The sequence below is a fragment of the Trachurus trachurus genome, assembly GCF_905171665.1.
Source record: "Trachurus trachurus genome assembly, chromosome: 15".
Taxonomy (NCBI): domain Eukaryota; kingdom Metazoa; phylum Chordata; class Actinopteri; order Carangiformes; family Carangidae; genus Trachurus; species Trachurus trachurus.
This window is the reverse complement of record NC_139906.1, coordinates 7913021-7926765: the sequence shown is the minus strand read 5'-3', so window position 1 is coordinate 7926765 and position 13745 is coordinate 7913021. Positions and strand designations below refer to the sequence as shown.

The 13745-nt window shown below is 42.6% G+C and overlaps 1 protein-coding gene across 3 annotated transcripts in view; it reads right to left on the bottom strand.

Annotated features, from left to right (window-relative positions):
- ehbp1 (EH domain binding protein 1) overlaps positions 1-13745 on the bottom strand; it is a 190547-nt gene that overhangs the window by 149284 nt on the left and 27518 nt on the right. The gene's annotated exons all lie outside the window — the stretch shown is intronic.

Below are 13745 nucleotides of genomic sequence, written 5' to 3'. Positions count from 1 at the left end.
TTTATTATTAAAGGGACAATGATGAGTTTGTATTTGGTTATAAAAAAGTCTCATATTAATGTGGATGAATCTACGTTACCTACACTTGTTAATGGATTTCCTACTTTCGCTTTCGCTGACGCTGCCGGGTCATGGAAATAACGCCGGCAAATCGCCGTTTATGGTCGGAACTACGACGGTATCTGATCGTCTTCGAACCTCCGACTTTCATTCTTGATCAATGAAAACATTCTTGGCATTTCCGCTTTCGTCCGTCTTGTGCCGGTTCAAGAATTTCACCGTGCGTGCGGAGGCTCATGGGAAATGTAGTGTGAAAACACTTTCCAAAACTCCTCGTTGTCCCTTTAATATATATTTTATTTCTTTTTTTTCTCCACTTTCTATTGTCCTGTCATTGTGTCATAATGTTCCTTTCATTTTTACTTTGCCACCTTGTGGATATCGACTTTGATTTTGTCTTGTCAGTTGATAACTGTGACTTTGTATATATAAAAAATTAAGAGGGAGAAGAAACAAGGCAGGTACAATACACACATGTAGGAATACAGGTTATAAAGTGTTATAAAGTATCATGGTGTTGTCGTTATGACTGTATGATGATAGAACAGGATGCTCACAGTTTCTACCTCCACTGGACGCTCCGTTGTGTATATCAAACATATCAAAAGGTGATTTCCACAGGTAAAGACAACATGGGAACTTTTAAATAAATAAAATAAAATCTGAATCTGCATATCCACTCAATTCTCACTTTAAGGATCTGTTTGTTTTAGCCGTTTAAGGCAGGCTGCTGAGATCTGACAGAGCTATGATAGGGCTCTAATCCAGAGCAAAGCTGATTTGCTTAAGGGGGTTGGTGGTGGTGGTGGTGGTGGTGGTGGGGAGGGGGGGTTAAGATGGCCTGTGACAAGAAACAATTGCCCCAAGTGAGAGTCTGCCTCTCTCCCACCCTGCTCCATGACAAAGGTGTACTCTCCATGCTAAGTGACAAATCTGGGGAGACAAAGAGCATTAGCAGGGTGATGCTCTGCTCCAGTGCCTCTGATTGTGGCCAACTCAAAGAGAATCTAATATGGATTTTAAAAAAAGGAGAGGGAGAGATTAGAATGAAAGAGAAACAATGAACACCTTCTACCAAGGGGGAATTAGTGGAGGGATTGGATAAGGAGCCGGTGTGCCTTAGTGTGTGTGCATGTGAGTGTGTTATATATATGTGTGTGTGTGTGCATGGATGGGTGAGTGCTTGTTCTTTGAAATTCCTTTTTCCACGAAAGAACAATAGGGTTCCCCCCAGTTCTTCTGTTGATGTGCTTTCTATTTATGTGCATTTTTTATGTGAGACAGACACACAAACAGAAACACAAACAGCTCCCTCTCTCATCTAAAAACATGTGCATCACGCATGAGCCGTTTATGGTCTGTGATCTTTTTCCAAGTGACTAAGGAAGGAATAACCTTTAATTGTCGGGGTTTGCTCATGACTAATTATCAATAAACTGAGGGCGGACACCACACTGCGCTCTAAAACTCACAGTCTGCTACACTAGTAGCTCGAGGGCTGAATTAAAGGACATTTTAATGCACTACTCTGCAGTGACATTGTCAAGTTTTATTCAAAATGCAAAACCTTTATTGAGATGTTTCACAGATTATTAAAGGGACAACGAGGAGTTTTTTTTTTTTGGTTATAAAAAAGTCTCATATTAATGTGGAAGTTATTTTGTTATTATTATTTAGTGGTCAACTCGCCCAGCATTTTCCTACTTTCGGTTTCGCTGACGCTGCCCGGCGGGTCATGGGAATAACAGCGCCAAATCGCCGGTTTGGTCAGAACTATGACGGTTTCTGATCGTCTTCGAACCTCTGATTTTCATTCTTGATCAATGTAAATTCTTGGCACGTGGAGGCTCATGGGAAATGTAGTGTGAAAACACTTCGCTTCCCAAAACTCCTCTTTGTTCCTTTAATAATGTTTCTTTGTCTGTAACGACATTGTTTTATGAATTATTTTTCTATTCTTGTAAAAAACTGTACATACATTCCTGAAACATTTTAGTACATAACTATGTTAGTCTGATATCGTTTTTATATCACTATATTTGCATATTCTTCTACTTCTTTACCTTGTCAGGGCTAAACTAACTTTTTTTACTAAGAGGACGGTGGCGCCCGACCGAAAATTTTAGGAGCGCAACGAGAAAATTTAGGGGCGCTCACCACTTACTGACAGATTCAAGATTCATTAAGTCGCTCCTTCATGTTTCACCAGTGTAACAAAAAAAATGGCAATTTTACTGGTTGCACATGCGCAAGTAGATAAAAAATTTAATTTACTACTATCAAAATCTAGGGGCAAAATGCCCCCAATAAGGCAGACCAGTCTGGAGCCCTGCTTGTATGTTACAAATGCTACTGTAACAACCACATTTCCCATGTGTGGGGATTAATAAACAGTCTTCTGTCTTAAATTAATAGGCACATTTTGACAAGTGACGCATCCGATACCAGCAGCGCCGCTCTCGTGTCCTTCCCTACATCTCCTCAACACCCGTGGGTTGATCCAAGTGCAGATTTATATCCCAAACAGAGACAGAGACGTGTTTGGGGATCAGTCTAACTGTCAGTGGCTGGCTTAGCACTGGCATCAGAGCACATCACAAGACCCTATTCATTGCCACTTAGCAGAACAGTCGCCTCAGTTTGCCAGAAACTCTGTGTGTGTGTGTGTGTGTGTGTGTGTGTGTGTGTGTGTGTGTGTGTGTGTGTGTGTGTGTGTGTGTGTGTGTGTGTGTGTGTGTGTGTGTGTGTGTGTGTGTGTGTGTGTGTGTGTGTGTGTGTGTTTGCTGCCTAAAATGCTCACACACACCCATGCACGTACTCACTGTGAGCGGATCTTGAGGAGATAATGTCAGACGGGTGTCGACCTACGCGCAAGTTTAACCTGAGTTCATCACATATGCCTCTGTGCATGCACACACATCCACCCACACACACACACACACAGACACACACATATCTACGGAGCGAACGACCAAGCCCACGCAGGCCCAGCGGGTCAAGCTTGTGGATAAACAGGGGGATTTGCTGGGCCAGTGTTTTGCGGGCCACACAGGCCTGTCTCCATCGCGAGCAGCCATCTTAAGTCGCACAGAGAAAAAATAAATAACCGAGAGATGGAGATAATAACTGTTCCACTGACTTTGTCCCATCGCGCCTCACGTCGCACCAGAACTGTCTGACCACCCATCACCGCCATGTAACACATGACACCAGAAAAAACACACAAGGTGAGATGAGGACAGGGGAGGAAAAAGTCGGATTAGAGCCAACCGAGGAGGAAAAGGAGGAGGAGGAGGAGGAGGAGGAGGAGGAGAGCAGGTGACAGGATGTGTAGCCATGAAGTGATAGAGGATGACCTCGGAGATGACTGATAACTGAGGGCGTGGCAGCCAATAACGTCCGACTGAGAGTCTATACGATGAGATAGCAGGACTGTAGCGCTCAGAAAAAAAATGGGAAAAAGCAAAAAAAAATATGGCAACAACACGGCTGAGGGAAAGTGAGGTTCAATAAATCGTTGAAGAAAACGGAGTAAACAGTCGTCGATGTTGAATGCATTTGACAAGTTCAACAAAGAACTTAAAGCTGAATCAGTTCCTTCAGGTCGGTGTTGAACGTGAAGCTGCACAACAATTTTAAAGGAGGCGTATTATGCTGATCCATATTTTAGAACATCCTTACAATGTTATAATGTCATAATTCTATGCTGAACCTCTGAACCTTAATCCACCAACGAGATTTCACATGGTTTCCAGTCTCTCTGAACACTCAGATCAAGAATTATGCGAGATTTGCGCAAAACCTGACGGGTTGAATGCCCAAACTGTGAGGGGATCTGCCCAAAACACACCCACAATGCCGCCCCCAACCGGTATCTGTATGGAGGGGAGGAAAACCATAGGTTAGACGTGGGGTCCAACACGTACGGACGCACCTCGTAGCTGGCCATGTTTGTAAAGCCGGCCGGTATGCATGAAAAGAGGAACTATGTCCGGTCGCTTTTCCTCTGTTTTGCTAACCCTCCTCCTGGTCATGTGCATTTGTTTACGACGAAGCCGACGATAAATCAATCAATAGAGTGGTAGATAACGTTATATATCATATACGATGTTACAAAGTGTATATTTGTATAGTCTTATCCGTCATAAACAAGAGATTACGGGTTACGGGGCGCGTTTGTGTCGTTGCGGTGCCACAGAGACGAGAGCTGGGACACCGGGTCGGAGGCTCTGATCTGAAGACACGCTAGGTAGAAGGCAGAGAGCCTCCATTCTCCCTGTAACAAGTTAAGCCATTTATGAAACCATCACAAGTACTCCAAAGCTGTTTAATTAAGGTAAAAATGTAGCAGAGTTAAAGCAGATATCAGTGGAATGTTTTTGTTAATATAAGTCCTAAATAGTCCTATTTTCCGTCAGCAATCACTTACATGAAGTATTTCAGCCTAAACACGAGTCTCTCCGTCACTCTGCTCTGCTGTAACCCGAGGAGAAAATTTTCCTTGTGGGATACAAGTGTTATCCAATGAGGAGAGAGAACGGCATGAAGGGCTGTGTGTGCAGCCAAGGGATGCGCGTGAATGTGGTGACGTAGCACGAGGACCAATTGATGCCTGACAAGGGCGGGGGCTGCTAACTCATGGTGCGTTCAAAGAAACTCGTACTTTGTGTTTTTCCTTCCTGTGAAGTCATACCAGTTCGATCTGGTACGAGTTCACGGGTCGGAAGTTACGAGTGGCCGTTATAGGGAACTTTCACAGACAACAGGATGGTAAAAACACGAGCTACGGGTTACCTGGAACGCTACCAAGTCGTAGTTGTGACTTGAAGCTGTAACTTACGGTTTCAAAAGCCTGCCTTGAACGCAGCATTAGCCGAAACGGCCGTGAAGCTGATATCTGCTTTAAGCTACAAATCCTGCATAGTTCCTCTTTAACAACGCAAGGTAAACAAGCACACGTGGGCCTCCACTAACTTGTTGGAGCTGAAAACCATGCAGAACTACTATGTAGCTGTTCAAAACTGACACAATGGGGAAGCAATGGCAGTGAAATATGCATAATATGTCCCCTTTAAGAGAGACTCGGAGCGTTGGATGCCATTTACAACAAATGACCCTCCTTGAACAAACAGCATCTCAGTCTGAAACCCTCCTCTTCTCCTCCTCCTCCTCCTCCTCCTCCTCCTCCTCCTCCTCCTCCTCCTCCTCCTCCTCCTCCTCCTCCTCCTCCACTTCCCAGTTCACATCACTGTTACTGGTTCGAGGCTCCTCAGTTTACACCTGCCTGACACAGTAGACACCTCTGATGAACCCTGCCAGCATTTGTGTTTGTAGGTGAATGTGTGTGCGTTTAAGGAGGGGTGGGGGGGTTTGGTTCAGGTGTGTGCGAGTCAGTGTGTGTCTTCTGGGTCAGCTTGGGGACAGGAGGCAGTAACAGGAGGAGCTGGTACAGACTGTTTTCTAGACTGGCACAAGCCCGTACACAGCGCGCTGGCAGCTGCTGCAGCGCCCAGACAGGCCCGGCCGCCCTCATATACTGTAACAGGAATAAGCTTCTTTTCAGGTATTTCTCTCCAATAAACGTCTTGTTTTGCTACACGCTATTGCTATTTCATTACACAACGGCATATTTATGCAATAAAGGTCGCCTCCCACTTGCATATACAACTATAGACATTGAGATTACATGGTGTGAATTATAAACCTCTGGGTTTTTTACCAGTGTGCCAAATATTTGCTGTAGGTCTTAGAAAATGCCATGCAGATGGCCGTTTCTTTGATATACATGAAAGCATTGATCAGTTAGCATGTAAACAACAGCTAAATAAAACAATAACACTTCATTAAAAGACATTAAACGCTACAAACTTTAATTGTTCATTGTTCATATGTTTATTTTCTGTATTGTGGAAAGGGACTGAGTAGAAAAACATACTATTGCTTCTCATCAGTACTCTTCTTTGTGTTTAATTGTGGGTTTATATCTTATGTCTTTAATCTGATGTGTGGAGTATGGGTATATATTTATAAAAAATTGTATACAAGATGTAAAATGTTGATGATAATTACAAAACGACAGTAACAAAAAAGACATTAAACGCAGTGTAATAAGTGTAGTATGACAGGAGACCAGTCACTTCCACGTTCCTTCACTTGCTTCAGTATCAGATCACAGTGAGTTGGATGACAAACTTTATTAAATTTTGTTGGGGGTCAAATGTCAGACTGAAGCTTGTGCCACCTGGACCTGATGTGTCCTGAACCAATCACAACCTCTCATCTTGTTCAGGCGAGTTACTGAGGCACCTCATGTGTTCAGATGCATCTTTAATTTAGATTTAGCAAAGTAATAATGTGAATGTGAACAGGTTAGTTTATAATGTTGAAATCTCTCATCACACACACACACACACAGACACAGTAAGTGGGTCGTCGTGTGAAGGCCACACAGGTGGAAAGACGGATGTTTCCCAGGTGACACAAGTGTTTTGATGTTTATTTTGAGGGTCAAACGTCACACTGTATGAAGCAAAACAAAAACCTGCCTGGGCTGTTTTAGACTCTGTATGTGTGTGTGTGTGTGTGTGTGTGTGTTCAAAATGTATCTATAATGTTTGTGTGTGTGTGTGTGCGTGACAGGATGTGAGTGTGTCTGTGTCTGGTGACATCTGCTGTGTTGTTGGCCGGGAGCGGAGCCCAGCGGGCCGCAGGAGTCTCAGACTAAGGAGATGAAAGCCGAGGTCACAACCTGGACCAGTGGGACAAGACACACTAACACACAAAATACAAAGTCACACATGCAAACGCACACACACACACACACATACACACACAAGACTTGCAAACAACATACACAGACACACAGCAAACATATGTCTCTCTCACTCGCAGCATGCGGGGAGCAACACAAGAACATAAGGACGAGAGACAAGAGTAAACCGGGCGAGGATAAAACGGCGAAGAAGACAAAACAATACGAAGACAGACTAAACATAAAGCTGCACACAAACACACACAGAGAGAGAGAGAGAGAGAGTATGAAAAAGATGATGTAAGCACAGAAGCAAAGCCCCACATCGTCAGGGGCAATAGTTTAATCAGTTTAATTAAAAAACACATGCATGTATGCATGTAAGCAAAAAACACTCACACACAAAGATAGGAGATATGGTGTGTTTATGCGTGTGTGCCGAGCGATAGTGTGCCAAAACTGTACAGAGCAGAGCACGCCTGTGTGTACTAAGGTGCGCGAGTGTGAGAAAAGATGCATTTAAATATCGCCAATATGAAAATAATTAAAATACAAATCATAGTATCCATTGATACTTTCAGAAAACAACTCGAAACTCATCTGTTTAGATGAGCGTTTGGTAAATCTCATCATTTCTTCCATCGTGGTCTAATGTATTTTGCTGCTGTTGTGGAATTTCATCTTTATGTCCTACGATTGTGTCCTCGTATAAAACATTACTGTTTTCATTCAGAACTGCTTTTACTTGACTCTTTTCTCGCGTATACGCACTAATTAACAGGGTTCCTACACCCTAATATCCAGACTTCTCAGAAAAAAAAAAATCAAATAATTGTGACAATTAAGTACATGATGTGTATCATGTAAATACATAATGCAATAAATTGTTTGTTTTCATTATTCTGAATTTGTATGCCATTATGTCACCAAATAATTTCCAGGAGATAGGTACAATAGCGCGTAAATGATTTTGCATAAGACCAAACCCTGTATAAGTATTAAGATAAATATATTTCCATACAATAGTTTCCATTTTCCATACTTTTCCAGACCTGGAAATGTATAAAATCAAATTCCATACTTTTCCATACTTGCGTAGGAACCCTGTAAATAGAGAACACAATTGTAGATTCCCTCCAATGGACACCACCCACCCACACAGACATTCACACACAAATGTGACACCTGCACCAAAGACTCGTAGTGACACACACACCTCATGGTGGTGGTAGCAGTTAGTCAGCAGACCGGCCATGTGACGGTGGTGTGGTGTGGATTAGAGGCCAGTAAGCCTATTAGGGCGACAGGAGGGACCACCCGGCCTCCGCTGCCACCTACAACCCACCACCGCACACAAAGACACACACACACACACAGAGAGAACACCCTGACACATAACTGACTGGACACACATCAGAAAACCGGTTCCCCTCCAGACACAGGTGCAGTTTCACACAAAAGACACACACACATGCACACAACTCACATGCAATAATGGAGTCATTTATTCTGTGGTGTCATTTTCTCATTCAAAAAAAACTAATCAATGCTTCGATTTGCAAAAAAAATGGCAGCATTTAGAGGTGTGATAGCTCTGTGTGTGTGTATATGTGTGTGTGTCTGTGCCCGCAGTGGGGAGGGGTCCATGCAGGCATGGTGGGTAATCACCAGCATCTGTTGCCTCTCCTCAGGGCGATTAATTAGATTCAATTAATTTGGAAAGCGTGTGTGAATGTGTGATCCCATACTAAGAGCCCCCCCACCTATACTGACACACAAACACAAACACAAACACACACACAATAATTTACATCTTTCCACCTTTTAACTATAAGGCACATATCATTTAAAAAATTAGCATTGTGGGCACACATACACACACACACACATGCACCCTTCGTTCCGACACAATAAACGAAGCCCTTTGAGTTCTGCAAACTATTTAAGAAATGGGAAATGAGCAAAGGTGAAAACTTTGGAGACACACGCGTGCACACGAGCGCAAATTAATCCCAATTTGTCGGCCTCGGCACGGGAGAAACTTTTGGGATTTCATACTTCATACCAGCTTTTGTCACCTTTGCGTGAATAGCCGAGGGGTTGAAATAATTGTGTTTTTCTTCCCCGAGGCCCAGTCAGCGCTCACAAGCCACTGGCCTACGTAATGTGTTCCAGACAGAGACAGAGGGGCGGCGGAGGGGTGTGTGTGTCTGTGTGTGTGTGTGTGTCTGTGTGTGTGGTGTGTGTGGAGTGGGGGGCTATACACACCATGGCTATGGGTACAATACAGTGTGTGTGTCTGTGTGTAAAGGTGATAGAGGCAGGTCGGTCTATGTATGTGTGTGTGAGTGAGTGGAGGGAGGAGGGTGTCATTGGTTTTCCACTCTGTGTGTGTGTGTGTGTGTGTCTGTGTCGGTATGTGACATTGTGTGTGACTGTACGAGTGTGTGTAAGAAGTGGGAGCTTTGTGGTGTGGAAATGGTCTTAATGGAGTTGGATGTGGTCCACAATAGACAGGAGGACATCACCTCCGAGAGAGAGAGAGAGGGAGGGAAAAAGAGACGAGAAGAGAGAAGGCGCTGGTGAAACATCATCGTAATAATAAAAACACTGCTATAAATATATATATATATAAATATATATACTCTTGCCTGTCCAAAAATAAAAGTCACACACTAATATTTCGTCGGATCGCTTTTAGCTTTAATTACGGCATTTGCTTTGGCATCATTTCGACAAGCTTCTGCAAAGTCACAACATTTTATTTCCATCAATAGTTGCATTAATTCTTCAAAGATCCTCAATGGGGTTCAGGTCTGGACTCTGTGGTCACATCGGCTCCCCACTGTCCTGGCTAACACCAGACCTCATCTCAATGTAGATTGATATTTGGTCTGGGAACCACCCGTTCATTTTTTCGTATTCGAGGTGTGGTTTACTGGAGCTGTTTATTGGGCGCTATGAATGTCTATCAAATGTGTTTGTACGTAGCTTATAGCCAATTGTATTATTATCATACCGGATAACGTGTAGAGCGACAGAAATCCGCTCAAAGTAAACGTGCGGTCTAAACTACTGAAAACACTTTCTAACGCTGCATCGAAAGGTAAAGCGGCTGCCGCCATGTTGGATCAACAAGCTTTGAACAAAGTCGCTTCGATGTGTCGTCATCGTCTTGCTGCCCCCTCCCCCCATTCTGTGATTGGCTGAGAGAGCCAATAGAGCGAATAAAATTACACGCAAGGCAGCATGGGTATACCCAGGCTAGTTCCTCACTACTCTCCCAGTTTGTATTAACTGGATAATGATGCATTGAACAGTTCTTAACCCAATTTTTCTAGTCTCAGCCGTCTTCCTTAGATGTTTTATTTGCTTGATGCCAATAATTTGACCCTTCTGAAACAGATTAACATCTGGATGTGTCTTCCAACATGGTTGTTAGGGTTAGATAACTTGTTGCCAGCTGAAACATCATCATCCATGCAGTAATTATCCAATGGGAGGCTCTGACCTATTAGCTTAGTTTAATCCAAGTGGTGACTTTTTTTTTTTTTGGACGGGCAGTGTATACGTATATATAAATATACGCAGCATGACTGGCCTTCGGAGGACAAAATGTTCCCCGAACAAACAAACAAACAGATCAGTATTCAGCAGCTTTCTAACCTTCTTGTGTGACAGATCTTTTTTTTTCCTTTCATGCAGCAGAAGAAAAAAAAACACCGTCACACTCCGACTGCACCGACTGTCCAGGTTCTTAAGTATGAGATGTAGGAACGTAGGACGTGGCAGTCAAATGCCGCCATTACTATTTCAAAAAAATATATATATATCGATATTTAAAATGTGAAAACGTGCGGCAGACAGGCTGTCAAGACAGGGCGGAGAGCGGTGATGTGGCAGAGCGGACGTAGATTTGGAAATTCCTTCTTCTCTGAGTGACATTGATGTAATGTGAGTGAGGAGGGGGAGAAAAAAAAAGGTGAAGTACGAGTCGAGATGAGGAGGGGAATGAATGAAGGAAGGGAGAGAGGGAGCGAGTGGTGGGGCCTTGGAGTGTGTATCACTGTATATTCAGTGTATTCAGATATAATAGCTTCTCTCTTTAAATACAACACTCCTGTCTGTGTGTGTGTGTTCAAATCCTCCCACAAAGCTTTGAAGATGAGGGAAGTTGGTCTCCACCATCTCCAGCTTTTGGTTGATATGCAAACACATGGAGAATACACACACACACACATACATACATACATACATACATACATATATACACACATTAACCCCTCCTCCCCTCCCCTCCCCTCCCCTCTTTCTCCTCCTTCTCCTCCTTCATACACACAAAGAACAGCCTGTAAGCACAATGCCTTCAAATATAGCCGTCCAATCTTTTGACTCTCAATTTGCCCACCTTTTTGATAATACGCGCCTATTTGAAAAGAGGGTGAAAGGCAAGGGTAGCATGCAATTTAGAGATACTACTGTGTAGCCATTTTCAGCCTGCCACCTCTCTCTCTCTCCCTCTCTCTCTCCATCTTTTGATTATGCGATTCGCCTTGGCAGACGAACAAATAGAGGAGAGAAAAAGGTAGTGTTTGACACTGCCATTTTTCAATGACAAAATACAATCTAGCCGGGGCCAGTAATTCGACGGGGAGGGATTAGCCTACAGCGCGAGGTTGGGCCCCCAGATTAAGACGAAGCCACAGCGCTGGGGATCTTGAATTTCATCATCTCCGGCGCTCGGGCACAATGGCGTATTCTTCCCCTTTTCTCCTCCGCTGTCTGATGAGGGGTCAGGAGAACTCACCTCTCCTTCTTCGTCATCCTCCTCTTCATCAGAGCAGCACTCACCTCTGCATTCATTCATCTCTCCTCCTGACTTTACATTAGCTTAGATACCTGAGGGGTGTGTGTGTGTATGAGGTGTCTGTCAGCACAAAATGTGATCAGATGTACACACCAACAATTAATTTGAATAGATAATGACACACCAACAGAAAGACACGCTGCTTCAATAACACACAAACACACACACACACACACACATGGGTGACATAAGGAGGTGATCCAGAGAGTTAAGTAGGCTGGTAAATATCTGTACCAGGGCTTTCCACAGCTCTTAGGGCAGACTGCCCTCTTGTGGTCAATTCATTTTATATAATAAATCTGTTCTGTCTCCTCATCTGCTCTGTTAATGGTGAGAAATCCCAAAAATAAAATAAAATAAAAGTGTCAACTCTTTCAAAATAAAAGTCTTTCTGCAAACTTCAGGCACGTGCTATGGAAGACGATGATACAATCCTACTAAGATAGATAGATAGATAGATAGATAGATAGATAGATAGATAGATAGATAGATAGATAGATAGATAGATAGATAGATAGATAGATAGATAGATAGATAGATAGATAGATAGATAGATAGATAGATAGATAGATAGATAGATAGATTGATTGATTGATAGAACGATAGAAACAATAGATACAACTCGAGGTCTACTTGCATTACCACGACCAAGAACTAATTCAATGAAAAGCACTGTTGTATATAGAGCCATTTCGTTATGGAATACTCTTCAATTAAATATTAGGACTGTTGCAAGTAAAACAGCATTTAAGAAACATGTTAAGTCACTTTTTAGACTTAAGAGTTAATCTTTCATGTTATCACTTTGAGAACTTTCTTTTCTTTCCCTTTTTCCTCTCTTTTTATTGTAACTGGATCTGTGTATGTTTTGTAACTGGATCTGTGTATTATTATTTTATTTTGAACTTTTGAAAAGGACCCCAGGAAGACTAGCCTGCCGTTTGTGCGTCGGCTAATGGGGATCCTCAATAAACAATAAACAATACAGTAGATAGATAGATCGTTAGATCAATAGATACTTCATTTATCGTGCAGGACATTCAGTTTCCCAGCTGCACAATCATTCATCAGCAAATAAATCTATAAAAATAGTAGCATAGAAACCGAGTAAAAGAATAATCATCAATAAAGAATTCAGGTAATAGGTAATAAATAGTAGTAAACAATAGAGAGCGACAACAAATAGCCAACGATACTCAAATAAAAATAAAATGCAGAGTGGAAAGTGCAAAGTGCATACATGTGCAAAACATCCCACTCGCTATTCATCATCCTATGTATAGAATGTATGTATAGAATATAATATAAAAATGACTTAAGGGCTATAAAACATTAAATCATTCCATAATAAACAATTATACCAAACCATAAAATAATATTCTGTGATTTTACCATCCCTCCATCATTGCCCTCTGACTAAGGTATAAGATCTCCTCCTCCTCCTCCTCCTCCCTCTCCTCTGTTCACGTCTCCCCTCCCTCTCCTCTGTGCTCTCTCCATTCCTGCTCTGGGCTTTGATCTTTCTGTCATTAGTCAGGTATGCAGAGACACAGTCAAACCCACAAAAACTTGTCTTTTTCTCTCCCTTTCTTGCTCTCTTTTCACTCTCTCCCACGCTCTGGCCAGTGAACACCGGCTGACCTGCTTGTCTTCTCAGCTTTCTATCAAAGACTCCGCAGAGGTAGAGGAGTTTCTGCTGTCGCTCCTTTTGAGCTTGACATGTACAGAAAGTGACAATGTCAAAGCACTCAGCCTCTTTTTTTTTTCTATCAACGTTCTTTAAAAAAAAAAAAGAGAGAGAGAGAGAGGGCTGGGGAGTCTCAGAGGTCTGTCCTCGATGATTACTAATGATACTCCCTCGCTCAGCAGTCACAAAGATTTATTTGCTCGTCTTGCTCCGTCTCTCCTGAGTTTTAAAGATTGATTCCTGCAAATAGCTGTTCCCCCGACAGCAGAGAAAAAGCCACCGAAAGTGCAAGGGAGCTATAATTTCATTTAATCTCCACAAAAAGCTTTTATATATATAAAATAAACACAACAAAATAAGAGCAGCAGGAGGAGGAGGAA